The sequence below is a fragment of the Sceloporus undulatus genome, chromosome 2, assembly GCF_019175285.1.
Source record: "Sceloporus undulatus isolate JIND9_A2432 ecotype Alabama chromosome 2, SceUnd_v1.1, whole genome shotgun sequence".
NCBI lineage: Eukaryota > Metazoa > Chordata > Lepidosauria > Squamata > Phrynosomatidae > Sceloporus > Sceloporus undulatus.
The window spans coordinates 152,046,455-152,061,636 of NC_056523.1; the positions used below are offsets into that span (position 1 = coordinate 152,046,455).

A 15,182-nucleotide genomic window follows, 5' to 3' on the forward strand; every position below is an offset into this window, starting at 1 on the left:
ATGTATGGAACATCTCCAAACCAGTTGCCACCTTTGTTACTTATGACAGAGCAGACTGGGCTACCACACTCTCTTCTTCACATATTGATTTAACTATTTAAAGAATGAATGATTGAGACTAGAGCTTTGTAATCTATCTGATGTAAGGATCCAGCAGTTTTTTCCTCCATTGTGCTAGGGGACTGGTACCATATTAGCGCAATCATTTCTTTCGTTCCTGGAAACTCTCCAGAGGCCATCAGCTGAAGGATCATGGACTGGCCCTGGTCCATGGACCACCACTGTGTGAAGCTCTAAGCTAGGCAGTTCTAATTTATATGTCTGAACAAACTATGGGTGGTGAACAGAGTTGTCTTTTAACAGCAGAATATCTGCCAGCTGAAGAGCAAAATACATTTGCTGGCCAATAAACACGCAAGGACATAATTCAGCTAAAAGTTTTATTCTTCCTCCAGACAGAGAAAGTGACCATAAATTTAGAGTGAGGGTAATGCTTCCTGCCTGAATCAGCTGTTATGTAGCCAGATCTAAGTGGCTAAGTGGCATCGTCACAAAGCCAAGACTGATGGCAGGAAGAATTATCCTGGCTCTCAGTGGTATGGGGGTGTATGGCTGCTACATATCCCTGATTGGTTGGAACTATATTCCAGTAAAGGGTGGTTTTTCCCCACTGCTGCCAATGGGAAGCAATGAGTAGATCTAAGATTTGCAAAAAAGTTCTAGTCCTCTCACCCCTCTCATATTGAGGGCATTCAATGCAGAACAGTGATTGCAGTCATAATAGAAACACTATTGCCAGAGTGACTCCAAACTAACACATACGTTCTCTGTCTCTGTCTGTCTGTCTGTCTGTCTGTCTGTTTATAGCAATAGCAGCTACATTTCCGTACCGCTTCATACTGAACTAAGCAATCTTTAAATGGTTTACAACATGTAAGCTAATTGCCCCCAACAAGCTGGGTACTCATTTTAGCAACCTCAGAAGGATGCCAGACTGAGTCGCCCCTGGAACCCTTGGCTGGAATCTTGTGGCTGTGGGTAAGTGGCTACAGTACTGGCATTTAACCACTGCGCCTATGTATGGGAAGATACATAATCTGTGTGGAAAGATCCAAGGGCAGAGATTTTGATGTATCTATAGCCTTGCCAACTTGCTGCTGCCATGGCAGAAAATGTGGGCCAAGTATCTCTTCATCTACTTCTTCATAGTCATATGGATAGAACATCCCATGCCAGTGCTAGTATAAAGTCCCGCTAGTTATGTAGGCATGTTAAGGAAACAGGAGGACTTGGGAAGTGGAGGATCCATGTCTGGTTCTAAAATACTTGCTTCCCTTCCCTTCCAGCAGGTGGAAAATTGGCCAGGGATCATCTCTACACTTTCTCTCTGCGTCATGGGGAAACTCAGGTGGCCCCAGTGTCATCGTGCAAGAGAATGTCCCTTTTGCGTAGAGCAGCACTTGCACTGCTTCCAGAGGTACTGAAGTATATAGAGAAGTTTCCTACATTTTTTTGAACTGGAAGAATCTCAGCAAATAATTAGGTCTACAGATCAAGTAGAGCCCGTCTATGAAAGCTTATGCTACAAACATATTTATCAGTTAGTCTGAAATAAGCTACAAGATCCCTTTTCATTTAAACGCTTGATATAGATTCTTTATTCATTTATTAGTTTTATATTATTTTACTTTATTTACTTTCTTTATCTAACTCCTTTCCCCTAGGCCAGGGCCCAAAGTAGCTTCTATAACAACAAATTAAAAACATTTACAAAAGGTGATGTTGAAGGCTTTCACAGCTGGAATCCATAGTTTTTTGTGGGGTTTTGGGACTATGCGGCTGTATTCTAGAAGAGTTCATTCCTGATGTTTTGCCAGCATCTGTGGCTTACATCTTCAGAGAATGCTGGCACACACACACACACACACACACACACACACACACACACACACACTTACTGTGTGACCCTTGGTTGAAAGGAAGTCACTTCCTCTCAACCAAAGGTCACACACACACACACACACTCTTCACTCACTCCTGTACCAACATTTTCTGAAGATGCCAGTCACAGATGCTGGTGAATAAACTCTTCCAGAACACAGCCACATAGCCTGAAAACCCCACAAAAAGTATTTACAAAAAGTTTTAAATCCAATTCAAAAACACCACATTAAAACATTGAAAAAGGATTAAAAGCCATACAAAAGGTAAAAACAGATAAAAGATACATCTATATTAAGATCTTTCCCTGCTTAAGCCTTAAAGAGAAAGTTTGATTTCTATGTACAAACTGGTTTTAAAGCCTGGGCACCCATTTGCACCGTTTCCCAGCTGGGACCAGGTTTCTGTGGCTCATAAGCACTGATCTCGTGCAACATTGGTGCACTAAAAAGCCAAGTGGGAGGACAGAGATGAGGATAGGAGACAGGTGCAGGAATGGGCAGGAAGTGGAGCACCACCACAACTGCGGAACATTCTTGTTGTAAATGCTCTTAAAGTAGCACGATAGAGCCTACAACAAAAACTGCCTGAGACTAGTAGTGAGCATTTTATAAGATCCAGCCACAGTGTAGGGCCTGAAGAATCTCCTCAAATAAAAAGGATAGTATAGATAAGGCCAAGGAGAATTCAAGGAGTGTAAACGGAAGGAAGTGCTGCAACTTTGGGTATCTTTCTCTGCCTTCCTGACCACAAAGGTGCTGCTCGGGGACTGTAGCTCCAGTAAGAGGAACCTCACTTGTGGGGTTCCTCAGGGGGCTATTTTGTCCCCGATGTTATTCAACATCTATATGAAGCCGCTGGGTGAGATAATAAGGAGTTATGGTGCTGGGTGTTATCAGTACGCTGATGACACCCAAATCTATTTCTCCATGTCTCGTTCGTCGGCCATGAATTCCAATGGCATCTCTTCTCTCAATGGATGTCTTCAAGCGGTAATGGGCTGGATGAGGAAAAACAGATTGAAACTGAATCCAGATAAGACGGAGGTGCTCACGGTAGCGGCCCCGAAACCAAGAATTGGGTTGCAACCTCCAGTCCTGGATGGGGTCACACTCTCCTCCAGTGACTGTGTTCGTAGTCTGGGGGTGCTCCTCGACTCGTCGCTCCTGATGACAAATCAGGTAAATGCGACGGTCAGGAGCGCCTGCTATCAGCTTCGGCTGATACGCCAGCTGCGCCCTTTTCTGGAAGTAAGGGACCTCGAAACTGTTGTGCACGCACTGGTAACCTCACGCCTGGACTTCTGTAATGCACTCTACATGGGGCTACCCTTGTGCTTGGCTCGGAAGCTTCAGCTGGTACAAAATATGGCAGCCAGGCTTATTTCTGGTACATCTAGGAGGGACCACATTACTCCGGTTCTGAGGTCCCTCCACTGGCTGCCTATTAGCTTCCGGGCCCAGTACAAGGTGTTGGTTATTACCTTTAAAGCCCTAAATGGCTTGGGTCCAAGCTATCTCAGGGACCGCCTCCTCCCATATAATCCTCCCCGCGCTCTCCGGTCCTCTGGGAGGAACTTACTGCAGCCTCTAAAATCTAGGCTTGCGGCGACCTCCCAGAGGGCATTTTCTGCTGTCGCCCCCAAACTCTGGAACGACCTGCCGAATGAGATCCGTCAGTTGACATCATTAGACAGCTTTAAAAAAGCTGTCAAGACGGATCTCTTCCGGCAGGCCTTTCCAGATTAACCATCCCGGCCTGGGCTCCCTGATCCCCTCTTTCCTCTCGTGGCCCCATCTTCAGTGATGGTTGAGGATCTCCAGAGGGACACCAGGGTTTTTAGTTTGTTTTAACTATATTTTATGTTTTGATATTGTGTTTTTAATCTGTCATATTTTTTAATACTTTTATAAGGAGGGGAGGGATTATAATGTTTTTAATTTTATATTTTACTCTGTTATAATCACTGTTGTCAACCGCCCGGATTGGTTCGCCACAGGGCGGTATACAAATAAATATTATTATTATTATTATTATAAAAACTACATTTCCCCCCTTGGCTGCAGTTTGCTGCATTTTACCAAATTTTGGGTTTATCTGCCTAGATGGCCACCATCACTATTTCTTCAATGAGATGACCCAGTCCTTGTTCACTTCCCAATGCTTGGCTGTTTCACCACTGTGACAACACAAGGACTGATTCCATGACATCCCAGACCTATCAAGCCCTATATAGCTCAGGCCCAGGCTATTTGGCAGACCATATTTCCCTGTATAAGCTGCCCTGGGCTCAGAGATCTTCAGGAGAGGCCCTTCTTTCAGTCCCACCACTGTTGCAAGCACAGTTGATGGGGACACAAAAGAGGGCCTTCTTGGTGGCTGCCCATAGATTCTGGAACTCCCTTCCCCAAGAGTCCAGAATGGCCCCTTCTTTGTTGTCCTTCTGTTGGCAGGCTAAACATGTTTTATTCAGACAGGGTTTTAACACAGAATATTTTTAAGAACGGGTGTGCTGTATTGTTTGAAATGACTTGTTTTAAAGAGCTCTTTATTTTTAAATTGCATTTATTCTTTAACTGAAGTATGAATGGTGTGAATGCTGTAAATAGTTAACCTCTATTTTAATACTTTCCTCTTGTATGATTTTAATAGTATGGCTCTTTTAAAACTGCTTTGAGACTCAATTTTTTGGGGAATGTGGGATATAAATAAATATCATTGTTGTTGTCATCATCATAATCACAAGAACCCACCCTCATGACTTCACAGAAATCCATCCGCTCTTTGATTTCAGCTTTTAGGCCTCAAATATGATGCTGTAGGATACCACTGACCTGGCAGCCCAATTCTGAAAGACATTGGCTGGGGGTGAGTCATTTATATATGTTGCTTTTTCCTTTCTTATTAAATGTTTTCTCTTTTACACAGATTGGTAGAAAATGCCAAGAATAACTGATTATTGTTTGAAAAAAGCTATTGCTGGGGATGACCCAGGGCAACTCCTGGTGTGTCTAGAGTGATCTTGGAATCACAGCTCTCCTTGGCTTGTGGAAACAACAAGAGCTGGTGTATTTTTCTGAGGGAAGGCAAGAGAAAAACATTACACCCATTCTACACCAGCGGCTCCTTCTTGCCAGCAGGGCTACAGAATTCAGCAGTGACAGTAGTGAATATAGATGCTCACGTTTTCATGACCAAGAATGAAATGGCTAAATGGAATATTTTAGTAAGATTTTCCCACTTGGTAATCAATAAAGAGAAATCCTTGTGCTTTTTATTTATTAACATATCTGCTATAATTTAGAATTTTGAAATTCCCTCTCCCCTTTCAACCAGAACACTGTAGGTTTTTAGTCTCAACATTTTAAATCCTGGACATATGTAATTTTATCAAGGAATAATTAAAAATGGCATAATTAGACTTCTTCTCTACCTTCAGTTCTTTACTTCATTTTTATATGGTTTTCAGTCTTTCTAACCTCTGTTGACCCTTTCAGATATCTAAGCTATAATGTTTAAAATGTAATCCTTTGCATCCTTGCCTATGAATATGTCTGACATTACTGAAAGACATTCCATGGACAAAAACATTCTAGCCTTTCTGTTTGGTTGCACTTTTATGATGGGTTTCCATTGAAACAAGTCTTGAAAAACTTGTCTAGCACTATTTTGATAGGGATGCTGTAGCAGATTTGAAGAAGACTAGCTGCTGGTGTCAGACAATGGCAGCAACTTCTATTGACTTTTCCTCTCTAAGAGCACAGGATAATGAAAAACAAACAAAAACAACAGAACGTTCTCCTATTGTTGTTAACAGAAGAGCCACTCTCCTTTAGTCAACATTTATTAGAATAGGCCCCCAGTCTACTAAGATGCACAAGGAAAGCATATTGCTGGAGAAGACCAAAACATGCCATGGTTTGAAGATAAGAGTTTTATATCAGACTTTCAAAAATACTGATAGAACAAACTAGACAATGTCAGGAAGTGCAAAGAAAATGACAAAGGAGAATGGAAGATGGCCCAGGTAAGAACATATAATATTGAGTTTATAGACATTCAAAATCATTATGTAGAGAAAGGAATTTATGGAGCATGAGTTGGGCAATGAGAGAAGCATGACAACTAAATGACAACTAGAGAATGAAGACACAGAAGTAAATAGAAATGTTGACTGGAATACAGAAATACAGTTTATGCATATGCATAGTGATAACAGCTGGAACAAAATAAGCAAAGATGAAGAATTCAAAACAGAAGAAAGAGGAGTTAGAGATTAAAAAAAAAGCCCACGCTATTAACATCAAGAGAGAAAAAGCTTTGCTGTTGTTGTTAACTGCCATTGCATCAATCTTGATCCATGGTAACCCTGCTGATGCTCTGCCGAACACCTGCAAACTCATACTCATGATCTCTTTAATAGAGTCCATCCATCTAGCATGCGCCCTTCCTCTCTTTTTACTTCCTTCCACCTTTCCTTAAATTATTATTTTTTCCCCCAATTACTCATACCTTCTTATGATGTGCCCAAAATATGCCAGCCTAATTTTTGTCATCTTGGCTTCCAGGGAGATTTCTGGCTTGATCTGCTCTAGGACCAGTTTGTTTGTTTTGGCTTTCCATGAAATCCTCAGCATTCTTCTCCAGCACCACATCTCAAATTAATTGATCTTTCTCCTGTATTTACTATTGTTGTTGTTTTGTGCCTTCAAGTCGTTTCTGACTTATGACAATCCTAAAACAAAACTATCAAGTTTTTTTCTAGAGCTAAGATTGTGGCCAAGAGGGGAAAAGAAGCTTGATCTCCAGAGTCATAGTTCAATGCTCAAACCACTATGGTTTTTATGGTTTCTCTATGGTTACCAACTGGGGTCATATCTGGTTACAGTACTATAGGCCATCAGAGAGGATTCCTGAGGAGGGAGAAAGCAGAAATAGATCCTTTCAACACTTTAATCCATCACTTCCAGAGCAGTACTATATACCTCTTGATCTAGGCAAGGAATTATTCCTGACAGAGCAATAACAATCACTCTGGTGAAATCAGAGTTTGTAACTGAAAGGTGCTAATTTCCATTAATCTATTTTAACCTACGTTAGAAAGTAACAAAATAGTAAAACCATGTCTACAAATGAAAAGACTGACAGCTCTACTGCTATCAGAATCTCCCTGCAGGCTCCATTGCCAAGACAGAAAATGCTTGGAGATCAGATAAGAACATTTTAATCCAATTTAGAAATCTCCCAGGAAGCTGAGGAAGCAGCTGGAAGGCTTTTTTTGGTGTTGCTGAAAACACGTCTTGTTTGTTTTGATTTTGATTTTTAGGGAAAATCCTACACAGAGCAAGACTGAGAGATCTCTCATCTGGAAGTGATCTTCATATCATTCATTGGACTTGTCTTCAACATGGTAGCTGGCTAAAGGACATGCTAAAAACCAAATCATTATTAAGATCAAAGACTGCGAGGCACACATCCTAACCGTTTAGTGATACTTTCAAAGGCATCTGAGAAATCTAGAATCTTTTTTTACATATTGGAAATTTTAAGGGTAGTAATAAATTGCTTGAAAATAAAATACATGGAGGGAGGGTGATGAAGTCAGGAAAAATTTAGCAGGAAAAAGAATGGCAGGGCAGCACAAACAGTGAAAACTCAAACTACAATCCCCTGGACCCTGTCAGGATGCATATGCCTCTTTCCTCTTGGTTGCAGGAGGATGCACGCAGGCGGAGAAGGTGTTCAACCCCCTGCAATTCCTTCTGACCCTGTAAGCGTCCACTATCACTGCTCCTTTGCTTTGGTGGCAGTGTTAGTGGATGTTGAGGGAGGCTATGGATCCAGAAGACCCACAGCCATCCTGTTTCCCCCACACTCCCTCCATGAAAGGACAAAAACTTTATGTCAGTCCTGTGTCATTGAGTTCCCATCAAAATATGTAGGCATGGTTTCTCCATGTGACAAGGGAAACTAGGGCTGGTCTCTCATATACAGCCACTCCCCCTCTTATACAGCAGGGATCTCAGATCTTTTTGACTAAGCCAGAAACAGACAGTTCTGTTGTTGTCTTTTCCTGAGACCCAACATATTGTTTATTTTATTTATATGTGGCTTTTCCCCCAAATTGGACCAAATGCAAAATGTTGAACATATTTACCCATCCTAGTCTCATCTCTTGTAAATTAGTTTTTTTTTAATGTTTTGTATTTATTTAAAAACTTCCACATTTGTTTCAGTGATGTCTGGTAACTTCCAGTGGGGGCGTGAATTTCATCCAGGTTTCATTATAACTTTAAAGCATCTGCCCATGGTGTTGAAAACAGCCCTTTCCATTGTTTCTTTAAAATTTGGACTAAAACCCTCAATGGATTCACTGTCTCAGTGACACTGGGACCACTTTCCACCAATGATCTATCATCTCACCTATGAGGAAAAGAAATTCATAGGCATTTAAGGGGCAGTCCATTGATACTGCTGTTGCTGTGTTGAACAGACAAGGAGAACAGGAATAGAAACTGTGAGGAGGGTGCTACTAATTACAGTTACAGGAGATCTTTAGTCAGTGGGACTTCCTTTTGCAAAGCCTTATAGACAGAAGCTGGTCATGGAAACAGGAGTTGCTAGAAAGCACAGCATTACATGACATCTGTGTGGATCTACTCATTCACAATTTCTTTTCCAGTTGACAGTAGAAGACTAATCCATCAGCAGTGTCAAAGACTAAAACAGAAGCTATCTAAGAGAAGAAAACAGTTTTATCATTTGCAAAGCTTTGTGCGTTGCCTTTAATGTGCACAAGAATTTAAAAAGAAGGGGAGGAAGCAAACTGACAGGAGCAACTTTAAGAATAATCGATTTATTTTAGTATGGTGTGTGTGTGTGTGTGTATTTTATTCCACTGGAGAAAAGATGGCTGCACTTAGCCTTTGCAAGTAGTATTTCAGACCTATTCTTCCCCCTCACACTTTGGAAAGAGGAGCAAGGAATAAATCTGATTCATGGATAAAGCACTAGGTGGAAAAAACTCCACATGGGACTTGAGCCAGGAATCCAATAATATCCATGGGCATCGACATGACCTTGATGTCAAGGACATGACCAAGTCTACTAATATTACCTGGCCCACAAGAAATTGCAGGGCCCCAACCCCAAAGTAGTTCTCAGAGAATGGCATATCAGAATGCTTTATTATCAAAGATTTCCCTCCACCCCCCAGTATTGGGATTCAACTCAGTTCACACTGCAGTATACTGGAATTGTGATGTACAAAAACAATGACTGGATCAGAGCTAGTGGCAACAATTTCAGTGCACATCTACATTGTTCAAAACAAGTTTAGTGAATCAATGGATTATTACTTTCTGCCTAGTGTCTTTTATGATTGGCCATTTGGTGGCCTAACATGGGGTGGAGGTGGGGATCTGAACAAAACCAAAGTAGGATCAACATTTGCATGGTGAATATCTCTGTTTTTTAAAGCAGAGGTATTCACCATGCACTATATGTGGTCTTCTTTGCAATATGCTGTCTTAATAGCTCAGAAAAAGGCCTGAGATAGGCGGGTGGGAAGCGCCGTCCTCTGCCCAAAATTAGGATTTGGGAGCATGCAGCAACTGCACATTCCCAAACCTTAGTACAGAGCGACGCTGCCATCATGGCGGCCTTTGGTCTACACAGAGGCTGCCATGATGACACAAGCGTGGCACTGCATCCGCACGTTGGGGCACTGCGCTTGTGTCATTGATGTGACACAATGCACTAATGGCGCAATGATGGCGGCACTTTTAGCGGGTTCTTTTTGGTGCGGAGGGAGCCAGTGCAGTTTGGTTGCTGTGGGTTCCCTCTGGAGGGAAAACGGGTGGCTCCAGACCACCCTTTTGGGATGGTCTGTCCAGCCCTTTAGTTAACATATAGGTGAAGGGAAGGATGTAGGTTAAAAGAGGATGTAAGAGTAGGTTGTGGAATGGAATGTGGGAAGAGTGTCAGCATTTTTCCCCCTTTCCACCACAGTTCTAATGAAAAATCAACCTCACACCAATGAATAGCCATTTACTCCAAGTGAGTAACTCTCATTGATGCCACTGGGAATACTGGGGCTGCAATCCTGTGTGGCTCAGCATATGGTAGTAGTTCTGTATGCAGAACTATGCTAGTCTGTGCCACATACCACCCAGAGTTACCATACACACTCTGAAATCCCCATCCATAGCATGGGCATTCTGTGCTTTGTGGTGAGAGAACAAGATTATGAAAGTAACATAATCAGCACTAAGGGCCACTGGGATTCTGTGAAGGTCTTAGTGATGCTGTAATCATTTTGCACATGGATAGATCCTGCCTGCTTTTCACAAGACACAGGAATGGCCTTGGGAGGGGATCTCAGCAGTTGTACTGTAAGTTGGGGGGGATGTTTTTAGCATTGCATGGAAGAAGGGAATATCAACCTTCACAACACTCAAAAAAGACATATACAGTTGCAAGAGAAACCAGCCAATGTGTGTTTAGGGGTACCTGCCGCAGTTCCAAATCCTCCTTCCCAGTGACAGATTTAGGCCTCTCTCTCTCTCTCTCTTTCTCTCTCTCTCTTTCTCTCTCTCTCTCTCTCTCTCTCTATATATATATATATATATATATCTCAATGGTGAGAGCTAGTGTGGTGTAGTGGTATTGGACTACAACTCTGGAAACCAGGATTCGATTCCTAGCTTGGCCATGAAGCCCCCTGGGAGACCTTGGGCAAGTCACATGCTCTCAGCTTCAGGGGATGGCAATGGCAAACCTTGTCTGAATAAATCTTGCCAAGTAAACCCCATGATGGAGTCACCTTGGGGTTGCCATAAGTCAGAAACAACTTAAAGGCACACAACATATATCAAGGTATGCCTGTTAAATACTTATATATAATAAATCTTATGTATAATTTGTTTTCCAAACACTGACATTGTGATATTCTGTTCATCAGTATGGTTAATAATAATAATAATAATAATAATAATAATAATAATAACAACAACAACAACAACAACCACCAAGGAAGAATGACTCTTGTTTTGTATTGAATTCTGTTTCTTTAGCTACTTGAGGCACTATCAGATGCTAAGACACCATACAAATAATATACATTCTCTTTCCTCCAGGAGGAGAAATCCAATATCTCTGCTTTGTTATGCTGCTTAATTTATTTCAAAGACATAATGTATTCATTTGCTTCCACTCTGCTCCATCTGCTATTGCAGGATGTTGCAGTTGCCTTGACCGTCACTGTAGCTGAGGTAACAGTAATAACTGTCTGATGTTTTGTTAGCCCCCTGTTAAGACGAATGTCTAGCATATGTGGAAGTTGGCAGAGCTCAAACCTAAAACTGTAAATAATAATAATTATTATAATTTAGTACAGGGTAGAGGTTAGTCTTAACTGAATAGGGTCATCAGTAGGTGGTGTTGAATGTTAGTAAAACAAGGCTATTTCCTGTTCCATTTTTCACACTAAACCTGAGGTTGCCACTGGCAGCCCGCGGTTGGGGGCCTCCAATGAAAGCTGCAAGCCACGTATTCGCTTTCAAGCTACTCAGCTAGTTCTGTGCCAAAAAGGAAATAGGCTCTCCAATTGTATTTCTGTCCATCATTCAGTTGCCAAAGGGGTCCCTATGACTTTATCAGTTCTTCAGTCTTTCTACCAAGTATTGTTGGCCATATCTGTCTAAAAAGACACTGATGAAAAAGCAGAAGAAATGGGTACCAGTTAACCTTTGCAGAAATTCAAGAAGTCAAGGCCTTAAGAAAAGCATTACAATAAATAACTACCAGTAAGCTAGTCTTCAGATAAAGATGGTTGGAATAGAGGCACTATAAATGCAAAGGTACAAAGCCCCTGCCTGCAAGGGGCTACATTCAGTTCTGCCTCCTGCCCATACATTCTGGGCCCTCTTCACTCCTTGGAGTTAGCTTGGGATCTTCAGCACCCCTCAATAATTTGTTAACACTTTATTGTGTCTTTAATTGTAACCTTTGTCACAGCTTTAGGCAATTTTGGAATGGCTGCAGATCCTAGCAGGTGCAGGCAGGGCCTGCTTGACCCAATGAAACAGTGGACGAGTTTTTAAGAAGTCAGTTGGAGTATGAGATCATGTTCAGCTAAGTACCAATGGCTTTACAATTTTCTCTGGTGGCAGGCGTACCCGGCAGTGGCTTCTACCCATGTGGTTGCCACTCCTGGGCCACTCAATGGATGGGATGGAATTTTTGTCTTCATCAATTGACAGTTAAGAAAACTGATGCTAAATTGGAGCCCATGCTCAGATCAAGCCTACTCCACTGCAATCAATAAAACTGTAGCCATTTATTTTCAATTTAAGTGTGCAACTGCGTTTCTGTGTGGTCAGGTGGAAACACTCTCACCGAAAAGTCCACAAATACAGAAGAAATCAGATGAATTGTTACCCACACAACATCACTCTCGGTATTCTTAAAATAAGGTGATTTGATGTTTCTGGAGTGTCTTTGTATATCTCACAGTGGTGCAATCCAGACCGGTGCTTTGCTCCAGCCTGGCCACGTACTAGGGTTGCCCGGGGGTGGAGCATCCACATGCCGCAACTCTAATACGTGGCGTCGTCATAATCATGCCAGCCTCCCATCTACACAGGGGCTGCCATGATTACGTCATGCACGCACCGCGTCCAAACAGCACAGCGTATGCATGATGTCTTTGCGATGCCCCAGGCCACTTATGGCGGCCTGGCTGTGGTGCGAGAAGGAGCTCCAAAATAGAGCTCCTTCTGGGTGTGCACCTTGTTTCCACAGCCACCAAACAGCTGAGGGAATGACGCTGGGGAGAAAGGGGCTGAGCGGCTCCTGGGGTGTCCAGGGGTTTGAAGCCCTATGGACACCCCTTTTCTGCACCACGTGGTTCTGCTTCTCTGTGGTGTGGAAAAACTCCGGATTAGGGCCACAGGGCTGCTGGTGAGGTTGCCCTGCCCCCAACCCGGAGCTAAAAGAGGTGGGTGCAGGCCACCCCAAAGGGGCAGTATGTACCATGCCTATGACTTCATGGATTTTGATGCAATGATACTGCATCAAATTTCTCATATATACCTCTCCATGCTTTCAAAAACAGCTTCAGCTAAGGGTAGTGTGTCTCTTCTGAATTAATGTTTGGAAGATGTAATGGGCTGGATGAAGAAAAACAAATTGAAACTGAATCCAGATCAGGTAGATGTGCTCACTATCCAGGATTCTAATCTGGCTGGATGGGGTCACATTCTCCCCGAAAGACTGTGTTCATAGGTTGGGAGTGCTCTTGGATCCATCCTTCCAAATGTCAACTCATATAGATGTGATGGTCAGGAGTACCTGTTATCAGCTTTAGGTAATACACCAACTGTGTCCCTTAAAGATGGTAGTACACATGCTGGTAAATTCAAGGCTGGACTTATGCAATGCACTTTACATTGGGCTACCTTTGTACCAAGTCTTGAAAATCCAACAGGTTCAGAATAGGGCAGCTAGATTGATTACATTACACTGATCTTAACGCCGTTCCACTGCCTGCCAATTAGTTTACAGGCAAAGTACAAAGTATTGGTTATTATCTTTAAAGACCTACATGGTTTAGGTCCAAATTACCTAGAAGATTGCTTTCTCCTATACAATCTGCAGTATATACTAAGGTCCTCTGGGAAAAGTTTTCTCCAGCTAGCCAGAACTAGACTGGCAACAGTTTCCCAGAGGACCTTTTAGTTTGCTGTCTCTAGACTGTGGAATGACCTGCCAGAAGAGATACAACAGCTAAAAACACTGATGGCATTTAAAACAAGATTAAAGAAACATCTCTTCCAACAGGCCTACCCATTCAGTTTGAAATCATGAATTTTTATTTGTATACTTTAAAGAATGTACCCATATGAGTGTATTTTAATGGTTTTATAGTACTGTATTTTATGTGTTGGTTTTGTAGGTTTTCTTTCTTTTTTTACTGTGTTTTTTTATTTTAACATGTTGTACCCCACTTTGAGCCTTGAGGAGAGATGGGAAAGAAATAAAATTCATCATCATTGTTATTTCTAATTTGTTGCTGGCCCCTTTGTTCCTATTTATTTCCACCCCGTGCTCTCACTACATTATCAGAAATCAGTGGGTATATAATCATTTCAGTCAACTGATTAGTGGTACATTATTTGTCAAGAAGCTGCAGAAAGAATCTAGACACAAAAGTGCACAAACCTGATACTGCAATTCTGCAAGACTACAGAGAGAGTGTGTTAGAAAAGACCATATATTTTGGAAGTTTTAGCATTTTCTCTTGGAGGAATGTGACAGTAAATGGTAATCTACCACATGTGGTTACCATGCCATACGTGGTTACCATGGGTCATCTGAAATGGAAGGCCAATAGATATCTTTAAAAGAACATATGGGATAGAGTAGGAAAATGGTCTTATAATGTAAAGGCCTGTGACAGATGCAAAAAAGACAACACATTTTATGAGGACTGGCCACTTTTATTGATTTTGGCTCAAAGCATAGAAGTCAAATGACACACATTCTGACTGTCTTTGGGGCATAGCATTCAGATGAGGCATGCCTCAAATGCAGTTGAAAGCTACCTTGGGCCCATGTCATCCAGAAAGAACTGGGTCAAGAAGGAGTACATAGAATGCACTTCTTCTGGTGGCCTGGTTCAGGACTGCAGTGGTGGTGGGCTGGATCAGGACCAGGTGAGTGTGGTTGCCATGGTCCCAGCGTGAGTGGTGCTGGCGTGGCCTTGCACCAGTCTATTTGTCCTGTCTGTTTCAGTCCTAAGTCAACAAAAATTTCAACTACCAAATGGTCAACTAGACTTCTGGAAGGACATGAAGGACCTTGACTCTCGCCTCCAACCTGATGAGCACCCAACAAACTCTGCAGACAGATCGTATAAATCAAGGATGAACCAAATGGCTTTCTGTTCCATTTTTAGTTGACACAAATGGGAAGAAGTGATCTGTTTTCTGTATCCACATCCCATGCCTGTGTTTGTCTATCATTTACAATGAATTTGTTCTTATTTCTTGATAGAAATTTTCTTTAATAAAACTAATAAAAAAGAAGAAATATATAAAAAGAAAAGAACATACCCTGATATAAATTGGTGTAAGAATCAGAGCTAAGAAAAGTAGTTTTTAAAATTCAAGTTCCTTGCATTCCAACATGTGCACACTAGCAAAATTCTGCTCTGACTATATGCTTAATACTCTAATATG

The 15,182-nt window shown here is 41.9% G+C and overlaps 1 long non-coding RNA gene across 1 annotated transcript; it reads left to right on the top strand.

Annotated features, from left to right (window-relative positions):
- Positions 1 to 874: 874 nt before the first annotated feature.
- LOC121923229 lies at positions 875 to 10,488 on the top strand. Its single transcript, XR_006102335.1, has 4 exons — positions 875 to 1,038; positions 1,347 to 1,477; positions 4,736 to 4,809; positions 7,268 to 10,488. It is a non-coding gene; the product is annotated as an uncharacterized LOC121923229 (long non-coding RNA).
- The last annotated feature ends 4,694 nt before the right edge of the window (positions 10,489 to 15,182 follow it).